This window comes from Notamacropus eugenii, chromosome 1 (assembly GCF_028372415.1).
Source record: "Notamacropus eugenii isolate mMacEug1 chromosome 1, mMacEug1.pri_v2, whole genome shotgun sequence".
NCBI classification, from domain to species: Eukaryota; Metazoa; Chordata; class Mammalia; order Diprotodontia; family Macropodidae; genus Notamacropus; species Notamacropus eugenii.
The window spans coordinates 192,394,561-192,406,379 of NC_092872.1; positions in this window are offsets into that span (position 1 = coordinate 192,394,561).

Consider the following 11,819-nt stretch of genomic DNA (forward strand, 5'->3'; position numbering starts at 1 on the left):
GCAAACATTCACATATAGATAGAAGTCTTGTAGGTGGTTGGAAATATGGATCTAGAGCTTGAGAGAGGTTAGGATTGAATTTATACATCAGAAGATTATCTGCATGAAAGGAGATAACAAGCTGAAGGAATGAATGTGATTGCCAAGGGACAAAGGGTGGAGGGAGAAGAAAAAATAGGCTGATGATTGAGAACCTTGGGGAACACTAACAAAAAGGGGTTGTGGCAAGGACAGAAAGCCTTCAAAGGCAAACAAAGAGAAGTCTTGGAGGAAGGAAGACAAGGAGACTGTACTGTCTTAGAAGGCAAGGAAGAACAGGGTATTCCAAGGCGATAATAATAATAATGTGGAGAGGACAAGGATGATGAAAACTAAAAATAAAGACCACTGGATTTGCCAATAATCAAGTCCGGAGTGACTCCCCGCAGAGTGATTGAGTCAGGAGTCAGTTTACAGCAGGTGGAGTAGTGAATGGTTGATGAGGAAGTGAAGACCTTGGGTCTAATTTGGGAATGAAAGGTGAAAAAAAGCTAACTATAGTGAAATGGCAAGGAAGGGTTCAGGAAAAGGGCTTTATGTTTGTATATGTACATCTGTGTGTATCTGTGTGCATTTTTCTCTAGGATTGGGGAAACCTGAATATTTCTACAGACAGATGGTAGGGAGACAGGAAAGAGGAAGGAATTTATAATTCATGAGTGGGGAAGGACGATTAATGGACAAACTGAGGTAATTTGCATCTTAATGAATACTGATTTGCATAGTTGCTAGAATTGAAACTTTTTCCAAATCGTCAATGTACAAATTAATTCTATAAGCTCAGTAAATTTGCACTCCTGCTTTCAAAAAAGAATATGTGTGAGTTTCCGGGTATAATCTGGGTACATAATGGCCAAATTTTTATAGATTCTAAGTACAGAGGACGCCAGGAACATGCAAAAAGAATATGTTCAAAAAAAGAGCCTTGGAGGTCATCTTTTCCAACATCTTCATTTTATAGATGCAGATACCAAAACCTAGGGAAGTAAAATAACATATTCAAGGTCACACAGAATCAGCGTGTGAACTCCAAGTTACTCTAGATTGACCGCTTTTGCCACTCTACTACAAACCCTTTATAAAAACAACAATGATGACAATAATGAATAATAACATTAACAGTTAGCATTTAAGGTTTGCAAAACACTTTACAATTATTTTCTCATTTTATTTTTAAAATGTTAACTGTGGGACTCTGGGTAAGTCACTTAACCCAGTATTCCTCAGTTTCCTCATCTGTAAATTGAACCAGAGAAGGAAATGATAAACCACTCCAATATCCTTGCCAAGAAATCCCAAACAGGGTCACAAAGAGTTGGACACAACAGGAAAACAACTGATCAACAGTATCCTCACAGCAACCCCAAGGGTCAGGTGCTTTTATTATCCCCATGTTACAGAGGAGGGCACAGATTCAGAGAAATCAAATGGCCATTGATTGGAAGAACATGACTAGATTTTATATTTCAAGGATATGCCAGGAGTGGTTCTTTCTACTACAATGCATTTTTTCTACCATACCCTGCCTCAGACCTCTCTTTCTTCCTCTTTAAAATGCAAGAGCCGGACAAAAGGAACTCTAGTATTCTATGGTTCTGTGATTATTTGTTTGCCAAATACATTAAAAGATAATTTCGCTGACACTCCTTCCCACCCCTGCCAAAATCAATAAATAAGACTTCTCTTAGAGATCTTTCCCAAATTTCAGGTTTAGCTCTTCGGGGAAAGGGGGAAAGAGAATGCTGTATTCTTTACTGGAAGCCACACCTTGGCATCTTGCAATGAGCTATTGCTCTCTCTCTTCAGGACTGCGCCACAGATGGGCTAGGCGGTGGGGATGAGGAGAAAGAGAGAAACTGGGCTAACTCCTTTGAAGCAGAGATTCCTGGGAAGTTCCAAAGAGCCTGGGTGGGGCATGTGTCCAGAGGGAACTTAAACTTTAAATTGTTTGGACTGAGACAGCTCTAACTCCTGTTGGCAGAGACTTCCTCTCCCAGTGCCATTCATCTTTCTCAGGATCTCCCTTCAACTAAAAAAGGACATCTAGAAGAAACAAAGCCCACAGCTCATACCCTGGACAAAGAGGGTTTCTCTCTTTTCCTGTGTGTCCCTGATAAGAACAACATTCTGCCAACTGTTGCATCCTGTTCGAGATGCCCCCACCTCCTCCCACTACACCCCCAAATACCCCCCACTCCTCCCACAACCACCCCCAAATCCCTCCCCACATTCAGGCTTCCTACTGAAGACTCTGAATAAACAACCCACAGGAGAACATAATTATCCTCTGGCGGAACAAATTGCCCTTAAAAGATGATTTTCATTCAGTCTGCGCAGATTGGGAATCCCACAAATCAGGATTCAGGAACACAAAACTGTGCTCCTCCCTTAGTGTGGGGGCCCTGCTGTTAATAATTGATCCCATCTCTTATTCTATGTCATTTCCCTGCCCCCTACCCCATCCACACACAGCATTACACACATTTTCTATTGGGGATCTCCAATCAGAAAAAGAGGTCACCCTCAGCCACTGTGCCATCTGTTGTCATGATGGTGTTTTACATATTAATAACTAAAATATTTTGGATAGAATCTAAGACATATACACCTTCAATTCAGTTCAATCCAACTAAGTCAATTCAATTTAATTCAACAAACATCCATTATGTTTGTGGAAAGTAAAATTCCGTGGAAAGCACTATACTAGCTGCTGGGGATATGAAGATGAAAAATAATAGTTCCTGTCTTCAAGGAGCTTACAGGCTATAGAAGACTACAATAGATATAATACAGGTAGAGTGGGGGCAAGTGGGAACATTTACAAAGTTCTCCAGACAGATTTGGGGAAGAATAAAACACTTTCAATAAGATGGCAAAGGGGCTAGAGTAGGGTATTGGACTTGGAGTTAGGAAGATGGCTTAAAATCCTGCCTCAGACATTTGCTAGCTGTATGATCCTGGGAAAGTCACTTAACTTGTCTGCCTCAGTTTCCTCATATGTGAAATAAGGATAGTATAGAGCCTATCTCACAGAATTGTTGTCAAGATCAAATGCAAAGTGCTTTGCAAAACTGATAGCACTATGTAAAGATAAACTATTGTGGTCACTGCTGTTTTTCTTGAAGTTTCATATAGGAGCTGCCACTTCACTGGAGCATTTGAGGAAAGGAAGGATTTTAACAGGTAAAGATTAGAAGAGAATGCATTCCAGTAATGAGAGACAGCCTGAAGGGATGCGTAGTGAGATCACAATCTAGTTGGGCTAGAATCTAGAATATATTAGGGAGAATAAGGTGAAATAAGAATGGAAAAGTAGGTGGGACCCAGACTGTTGAAGAGTCCTAAATGATTGTCTAAGTAGTTTCTAGTTTGTCAAAATTGAAGCACTAAGTGGGGGGGGGGGGGGGGGGGGGGGGAGGGGAGGGGAATGAGAGAGTGAGACCTATTCATTAGAAGGATTATTGTGAGGACGGAAAAGTGAGAAACTCCCTACCAGAGGTGGGGAGATCACTTTGGAGAGTGTTAAAAGAACCCAGGCTTAAGGCCATGAGGGATGGCCATGTGATAGAGAAAAGTAGACTAATGTGAGAATAAAGTTAGGAGGAACGTCATGTTTGGGGGAAAAGTCATAGTATCTTAAGAGTTAGAAGGTATTCTAGTCCAAACTTCTTATTGTACAGATGAGAAAAGTGAGAACCAGAGAAGTCAAGTGATATTGTCTAATGTCAGACAAGGGTGAGATTTGAACCCAAATCCTGCTGAGTTCAATTTTTGTTACAATATTTTGAGGTACTAGTGGAATATCAGAGAGGCTATGTCCAATGGGCAGGTGGAAATAAAGGATTAAAATTCAGAGGAGAGTTTGGAGCTGGAACTACATATTTGAGAAACATCTTCAATAGGGATGATAACGTATACCATGGGAGAGAATAAGGTCACACAGGAAGAAAGTGAGCTCTGCCTTTCTTGAAACCCAATTTGTTCATGTGCTTTTCCTCTTGTATTAGTTTGTATGTCAAGGTAGGGGGTTCCCTCCCCCCACCTCAATGGATATAATCACAGAAAGGAAGGAATAGATCAACCAACAATCAATATTGATTAAGCTCCTACTAAGTGCCAGGCACTGTGCTAAGTGCTATGTGAACACCCAATAGAATTAAAGGAAGCAATGAAATTGGTTGAGTGAACAAACTAGACATGATCCTGGGGGATTTAAATAGCTGAGCCCTGGAAAAAGAGAGATAGTCAAGGCTGTTGACTGAGACCAGTTGTAGAATGAGATACCTGCATGAGGGTAGTGGAGATGATGGAAGGGATTTCTATCTCTCTATTTTCAGCTGTGGCAGTGACCTGCCTGGAGGAAGACTTCCAATCTAGCAGTTTTTAAAAGTTCATCAGTTTGAGAGAATTTGAGGCACAATTGGAGACACATTGCAGACAGAAATGGATATAGAGTATCAGTAACTCAAGAGAGGAAACAACTTCAAGGAATAAGACCCCGGAAACAAAGAAGAGAGCCAGTCTGGAGACCGAGGTAATCCAGCACAGACACATTACATCTAGGATAGTTGTGTGAGAACTCTAGAAAGCGAAAGGACTTCTAAGTCCTGCAGTACCAAACATTATGTACTACTTTGCCAAACATACATCTTACCCTCCCATTGTACAATGAATATATTGAATGGAACTCTTTCCCAAATGCTTCCTGTGGTAAGCATACCCATCTATGCCCAATAAACTACTCTCCTCCAGGATCTCAGCAATTAACTGTTAGAAGAATTAGAAAAAGGATGCATAATTATGGATGACAAAGGTAGGTGAAGGACTAGATTATTAAATTTTGGAGGTATTTTATAACTGGGTTACCTTTAGAATTAAAGAATGTAGATGAGATGTCCCCAAACAACTTTAAATATGCCTTAACTATTCTGGTCTGTAGAATCACTTAATAGGCTTGTTAAAGTCTCTTACTCACTCCCCTGTCGAGTCTTGTTCAAAATGAGGGCAGGCCAAAAGTTGGATGACATCATTTTTTGTTTATATATCTATCTGTGCAATGCAGTTCCTAGGAAGAAGCTGAACTGGGTAGATGTGAGTCACTTTCTTTATTGGACTTAACTTTCAAGGTTGTCTTAGAAGATTTTGATGAATAACTTTGGGGAAGACGCAGGTCAGGAGGAAGGACTAGTCTCTTTCATGATGCAGCAAAACTCCCAATGTCAAAAGACCCTCTGCTGATGCAGATTGACAATCCATCCATAGATTGTAGATGTGGAAATTTCTTGAGGATACTAAAATATTAAGTGTATGATCTATGATCATACAGCCAATATATGTCAGAGATAAGACTTAAACTCAGATTTCCCTGACTCGGAAGTTGACTTTCTAGTCACTGTACCACACTGTCTTTCTTGTCTAACAAGTCCTCCTTTTGAGTGCAACCCAAGACCAAGATGCTAAGTCCTGAAAGTGCTGAGTCTAGGTCTCTAATTCAACTCAATTTAATTCAACCAACATGTATTATTAGGCTATTACTATATCTGGGACACTATGCTAAATTCTCAGGATTCAAAGACAAGAATGAACCATTCCTGACTTCAAGGAGCTTATGTTCTCTTGGAGGGAAACAATTTGTAAGGATATACAAAGTGTTTGTATGGATGTGTGCTATATATACAAAATAAAAATATAAGTTTGTATTCTATAGTTATATGTAATAGACTATGTATTGAATATGTTCTATATCATGTAACATATATACAATATACCAATATGTTATATGATATCTAATTGTTTTATATAACATTATAATATATAACATAACATATTCTGATATAATGTGATATATGTAAAATATAATGTAGCATACTCTAATTTGACATGAGAACATAACATGTGATATATAATTGCTATGCTATAATATAATAATTATAATGTATATATACACATAGCAATTTTGTATGCATATACATATGTGTGTGTGTGTATTATCCAGATAACACCCCCTGGCCTAGTCCTCCAACCAACTTGTGCTAGAACTCATGGAATGAGTCCCCAGGAGATTGCCACCTTGTGTTCTAGGCATAACGCTGCCAATCTACACTCATCACTATAACTCAAGAACCCCCACTGGTGAGTTTCTGATTATCAATCAGCCAGCAGACTTAATTAACTCTTAACAAAGGCATTTACTAAGGTAGAATGGTAAAAACAGTAACTAGGAGACATTCTCTTCATCTGCCTGAGGTACATTCTCTTCCCCTTACTGTGGGAAACAACAAATTCACAAACATCCTGAATCATTGTATTCTCTCTCTCTGTTCTGAGGAAAGAAACTTGACTTCCTTTGGTGCCCCTAGGAAACACTTTATAAAACCCTCAGCTTCATCAGTGTACTGGTACTAACTCTGATGACACAGGTCATAATCCTCTGTGCCTCAGGAGACAATCTTCAAAAGCAATAGCTTGGCAGTCAGAGGACCTGGGGCAAAATCCCTGCTCTGGTATTCCCTTACCTTACATAAGTCTCTTAACTTCCCTGGGTTTCCTTCATCTGTAAAATGAGGGTTTTGAACTAGTTGGCTTCTGAGGTGCCTTCCAATTCTAGAGATAAATGATCTAGATGACAATGATGATGAGGATTGTTGCTGTGGCCCAAAATATTATCACTTGGAGGCCAGTGTTCTGATGAAGCCCTCCAAATTTAACTATTCTGGGATTCCTGTAACATGAATTTGTTGCCCAGTCTGTCTTCATGACCACATTTAGAGCCTTTCCAGCTTGGGAAAATTAATCAGAACTCGAATTCTTCTGGCATTACCTCCATCCATGACAAAGCATTAGAGTCAAATTTTAGAAGTGGTGGGTACCCCCAAAAAATGCAATCCATAATCTATAATCTAATTTTAATCTATAAAAGTAATTTCTCTGACTGGAAGTTATGAGACCTTGGTTAATAGTAACAACAGTTATGATCATTTCAATAACAATTTGTATTTATAGTGTGCCATATATAAAATCACTATATAGCTAAAAAGCAGTTTATAGTCATTATCCTACTTCATCTTCTGCAGAAAGTAACAACATATATTTACAGTATGCAAAATGCTTTACATGTTATATTTGCTCATTTTGGGCCTTGGGGAGATACAATGGTCCTTTTGGTCCTTGTAGTTCCCTCTCCAGATGTTTTAACTGGGAGGGCATGTTAAATGACAAGTTAGGAATGCCATCACCCTTCTTCCAAGACACCAGAGAAGAAAATTCCTAACATTTAGGCAAAGGTTTGGCTCTACGTTTTAGTTTATATTAATATTCATGTCTTGTTAACCCCTGGTTTCTTTACGATTGAATAAAAATTCAGGTTATTGCAAACATTTGGACCAGGGGTGGGGAACCTACAGCCTCAAGGCCAGTTGGATTCAGTCAAAAGGCTGCACTTGAGGAGCTAGAGGGCCACATATGGTCTCAAGGCCCAGGTTCCCCACCCCTGATTTGGGTAATGAAGCAATAGTGAATATCACAATGTCTGTTAATAGATGGGCACCAGGAGGGGAAATTGGGCAAAGATCAGACATTTTCTTAGAACTACCCTCAGTACTTGAGGAGGTGGGTACAACTGAGGGCAGCAGCCTGAGTTTTCTGCTTCAGGAGACCCACAGGTTCATAGACCTCTTTGACCTAGCTCAGCCCTACTTTCTCTTTCCCCTTTCAGAAGAGTTACCCCTGTATTGTGGATTCTTTCACACTCAGTTTTTGATGTCTTTATTCCTATTTCTCTGCTGCCACATCTTTGAAATCTCTCATTTTTCCAAACTAGGAGTTCTGAAACGTCTTTTATACAAGCTCCCTTGGGCATGACCAGATCTGTCACCCAATCAGAACAGAATTCCTATTGCACTGAACGGAAATGTCTTTGACTGATTCAAGGAATTATCCAGGCCTTATTCACCCCTAGCAAACCATCAAGATGTGTTCTCTGTCTGGCAAATATATCAAGACTTAGCCTCTTGAAGCTTGCTTTAAATGCAGTCAGTTTATTTTATTGAGACTTTTACGTATCAGTAATTCCATTTAGACTTCACAACAATCCTGTAAAGCAGGCACTGCAGGTAGGCATCGTAATCCTCACTTCACAAATGCCAAAACTGAGAATCAGAGCATTTAAGGCACAGGCAAGATTTTGACTCAGATCTTCCTGTCTCCAGATTCAGTATGGCAGGCACATAGCCATTCTACCTCTTCAGTAATACAAGTACTATAATTGTTCTTTTTATAGATGAGGAAGTAGGCTTAGAGCAGTGATCTGACTTGTTGAAGATTGTACTGATGTAGTAATATTGTTCTGCTGGGGGTGAGAAGGCTTAGTCAGTCCTTCTTGTGACACCACCTTCCAGCTCCTCCCCTAGGACATGACTTTCTTTCTAGTTGGCTCCTCTGGCTTCACTGCTCAGGCAAGGCTTGGTTTTCCTTACAAGCCAGTCCAATGAAGAAACCATGGGAAGAGGAAGTCATAGCCTCCTTACTGCCATCCTAAACTATTTATTTGTCTAGAAATGATCTGGATTTCTGTTTCTTTCCAAACTGATCTTCCTGAAATGCAGGTCTGATCACATCATCATTATTCTCTCTCCCCACCCACCATCCAATAAACTACATTGACTCCCTCTTATCTCCAAGATCAACCATAAAATCCTCTGTTTGTCTTTTTGTCTTTTCTGCCTTCACCATCTTCTCATACCTTACTCTCCTTCACATGCTCATTGATCCAATGACCCTGGCCTCTCTGCTGTTCCTCACACAAGACACTTCTCCTGCATTTTGCATTTTCACAGAACTTCCCTTATGCCCACAATCTCACCCTCTTCATCTCTCCCTCCTGATTTTCCTGTTTCCTTCAAATGTCATCATCTATAAGAAGCCTTTCCCTGTTTTCCTTAATGATTGTGCCTTCCCCCTGTTGCTTATCTCCAATTTATCCTGCATATAAATAATATGTACATAGTTGTTTGCATGTCATCTCTCCCATTAGGCTGCAAATTTCTTGACTGGAGGGACTATTTTTTTGTTTTTATTTTGTATCCCCAGCACTTAGCACAGAGAGTGGCACATAGTAGGTGCTTACACACTTCTTGATTTATTGACATGGTCTTGGAAGTTCCAAATTATGAATCAATAATTCTCATTTCTTCAATTCTGGGCCCCCATCTGGATTTTCCCAGCGAATTTTTGTATGACAGTTGTGAAATTTTCTTCTCTCATTCTCTTACATTTTTTCTTTCCATTGTATTTATAAAAGGATTCACATAGGTTGATGCTGCAATGGTTGACCACATTTATCTTTTAAAAATCAACTTTAAGACAAAAATGCAACAGAAAGCAAATTTACTCCAAAGAAAAGTCTTACCTCCAACAGAAATGGGGAGGCAGGGGAAGAGGGCGGAATCACCAGTCTTGGGGTCTTCCCCTCTGATTGAGCTCAGCCAAATATATGATCCACTAGAATGTGCCTCATGATCTGGGAGTCTGAGGCACTTTCAATCTCATTGCTGCTACTTTGCTTATGCTACTGTGCCAAGGCTCTGATTTTCCAGGTCTTCTTGAGGACCATTGGTCTAGGCTGTTTTCCAAAGTTTCTCCTGCTCTGAGATTTCTTTCTGGATCTTCCCTCAGTTGTCCTTATAGAGTTGCTGGCTCACGGGGTGAATTTCCTTACCTCCAAGTTAGAGATAGCTAGATATGGGTATATGGGTATTCAGGGAAGACTAGAACTTCTGGTATGAGGTTTGAAGAGCTCTTTTCTGGGCTGCTTTCCACCTTTGGTGTCTGCCACCCAATATTCCCTACCCCCACCCTGTGGCCTCAAGAAGCTATAACATGTAAAATGGTTACACCCTAGTGAGTGGTTTCAGCCAACAAGTGAAACCAGGTTGAGAGTAACTGGTGGGCCTCAAACCCTTCAGTGAGTTTGGTAGTGTCTACTCCAAGTATGTGAAGACTTCTGCCAGTAGAACAGGCAGATGTGAACAATTTGTTCCAATGAGCCATGAAGGCAGAGGAAGTAGGTACTATGGAGTACTTAGAGCTTGGTTAGACATCAAAGACATTAAGTTAATCCACTATATCCCAAGCCATCACCAGTCATCTTGACTTTTGTCTTGTTATTGGATTGTAATGACTCTGGAAGAGAAAGAGAGACCAACAACGTTGAGCAATTCTGCCTCACTTAAATTCAATTTATGTGCAAGTCAAACAACATCATCCATATCATTTTACCGTTTTTGCCTACCTCAAAGTCCTGTGGCAATAGGCAAGTGACTGAAGCAGCGGGTTTGGATACACTGCAAGCTATAGTCACAAACATACATAAAGATGGCTCAGGTCACTGAGTTGTCTTCTTAATGGACTGAAGCAGCAGTGGGATTCAGCAACCTCCTGGGTGTCTGAGTAGCCTTTTTTAAGGGCCACTCTATTGACCTCCTGGAGTGAAGAAGGGGTCAGAAAAGGTATCCTAAAAATTGTCTACTTCACCTAACCTAACCTTAGCCTATTTACCATGGCAGGTGGGGATCTTACCCTGAGACTGAAAAACACACACAAAAACATTGACAAAAACTTTTGTGAAGATGATTCCATCCACCATGGAATGTGCACATGCTTATGGACAACATGAAATCCAGTAGACGTGAAAGACAGACAGCTCTTGTTGCGTATCACAGCAGGTATCACATCCAAGTAACAGCCCTAAATGAAACAAGGCTGGCAAATGAAGACCAGCTTACCAAAGTCAGAACTGGATACATGTTTTTCTGGAATGATCACAGTGATAGGGAGCACCATGAAGCTGGTAGAGGTTTTCCATCAAAGCTAATCTAGTCAACAAGCTTGTATGCCTCCCAAAAGGAGTGAATGACAGGTTCATGACTATGCAATTGCCTCTTGAAGGAAAACACTACACCTCCATCATTAGCACCTATTCTCCCACCATGATGAGCCCTGATGAGGTCAAAGAACAATTTTATGATGACCAGGAGACCCTCATCATCAATGTGCCAAAAGAGGACACGCTGTTATTCTGTGTGTCTTTAATGCCAGAGTAGGCACAGATTCTCAGACGCAGCAGGGAGTCACTATGAGGAATACAGTTGGAAACAGCAAGAGCAATGATCACTCACTACTGAAGACTTGTGCATCTCATGACCTCATCACCACTACAGTCTTCCATTTTAGGTGCACCCTTGCAACAAACAGTGGCATTTAATAGACTTTGTCATTGTAAGGAAAAGAGACAGGATATGATAATAATTAAAGGCAATGTGTGGCACAGAATACTAGACTAATCATAGACTTATCCCTTTCGAGTTAAACATTCACATTCAACAAAAGTGGTAGCCCTAAGGCAAGACCAGAAGACTTAATGTCCACAGATTAAAGCCCTTCTCTGAGTAGTTTGTGTAATTTGGAGGAAAACCCGAGTCAACACATGGTTGGCCACAGTGGAGCAGAAAAGGAGTAGGCAACTTTCAGAGATTTGGTACACGGCACTACATCTACACATCTAGGCCAGAACACTCCCTACATCAAGATTGGTTTGACAAAAATGATGAGGAAATTCAGAAGCTGCTAAAGGACAAGTGAAAACTCCACAAGGGTTTAGTTCATCCATCTCTAAGAAAGCAGCTTTTAACTCCATCACAAGAATAAGTAAAGCTTACAGAGATGCAGGATTCTTGACCCAGTAAGAGGGCAGATGAAACTCAGTATTATGCTGATAATAACAA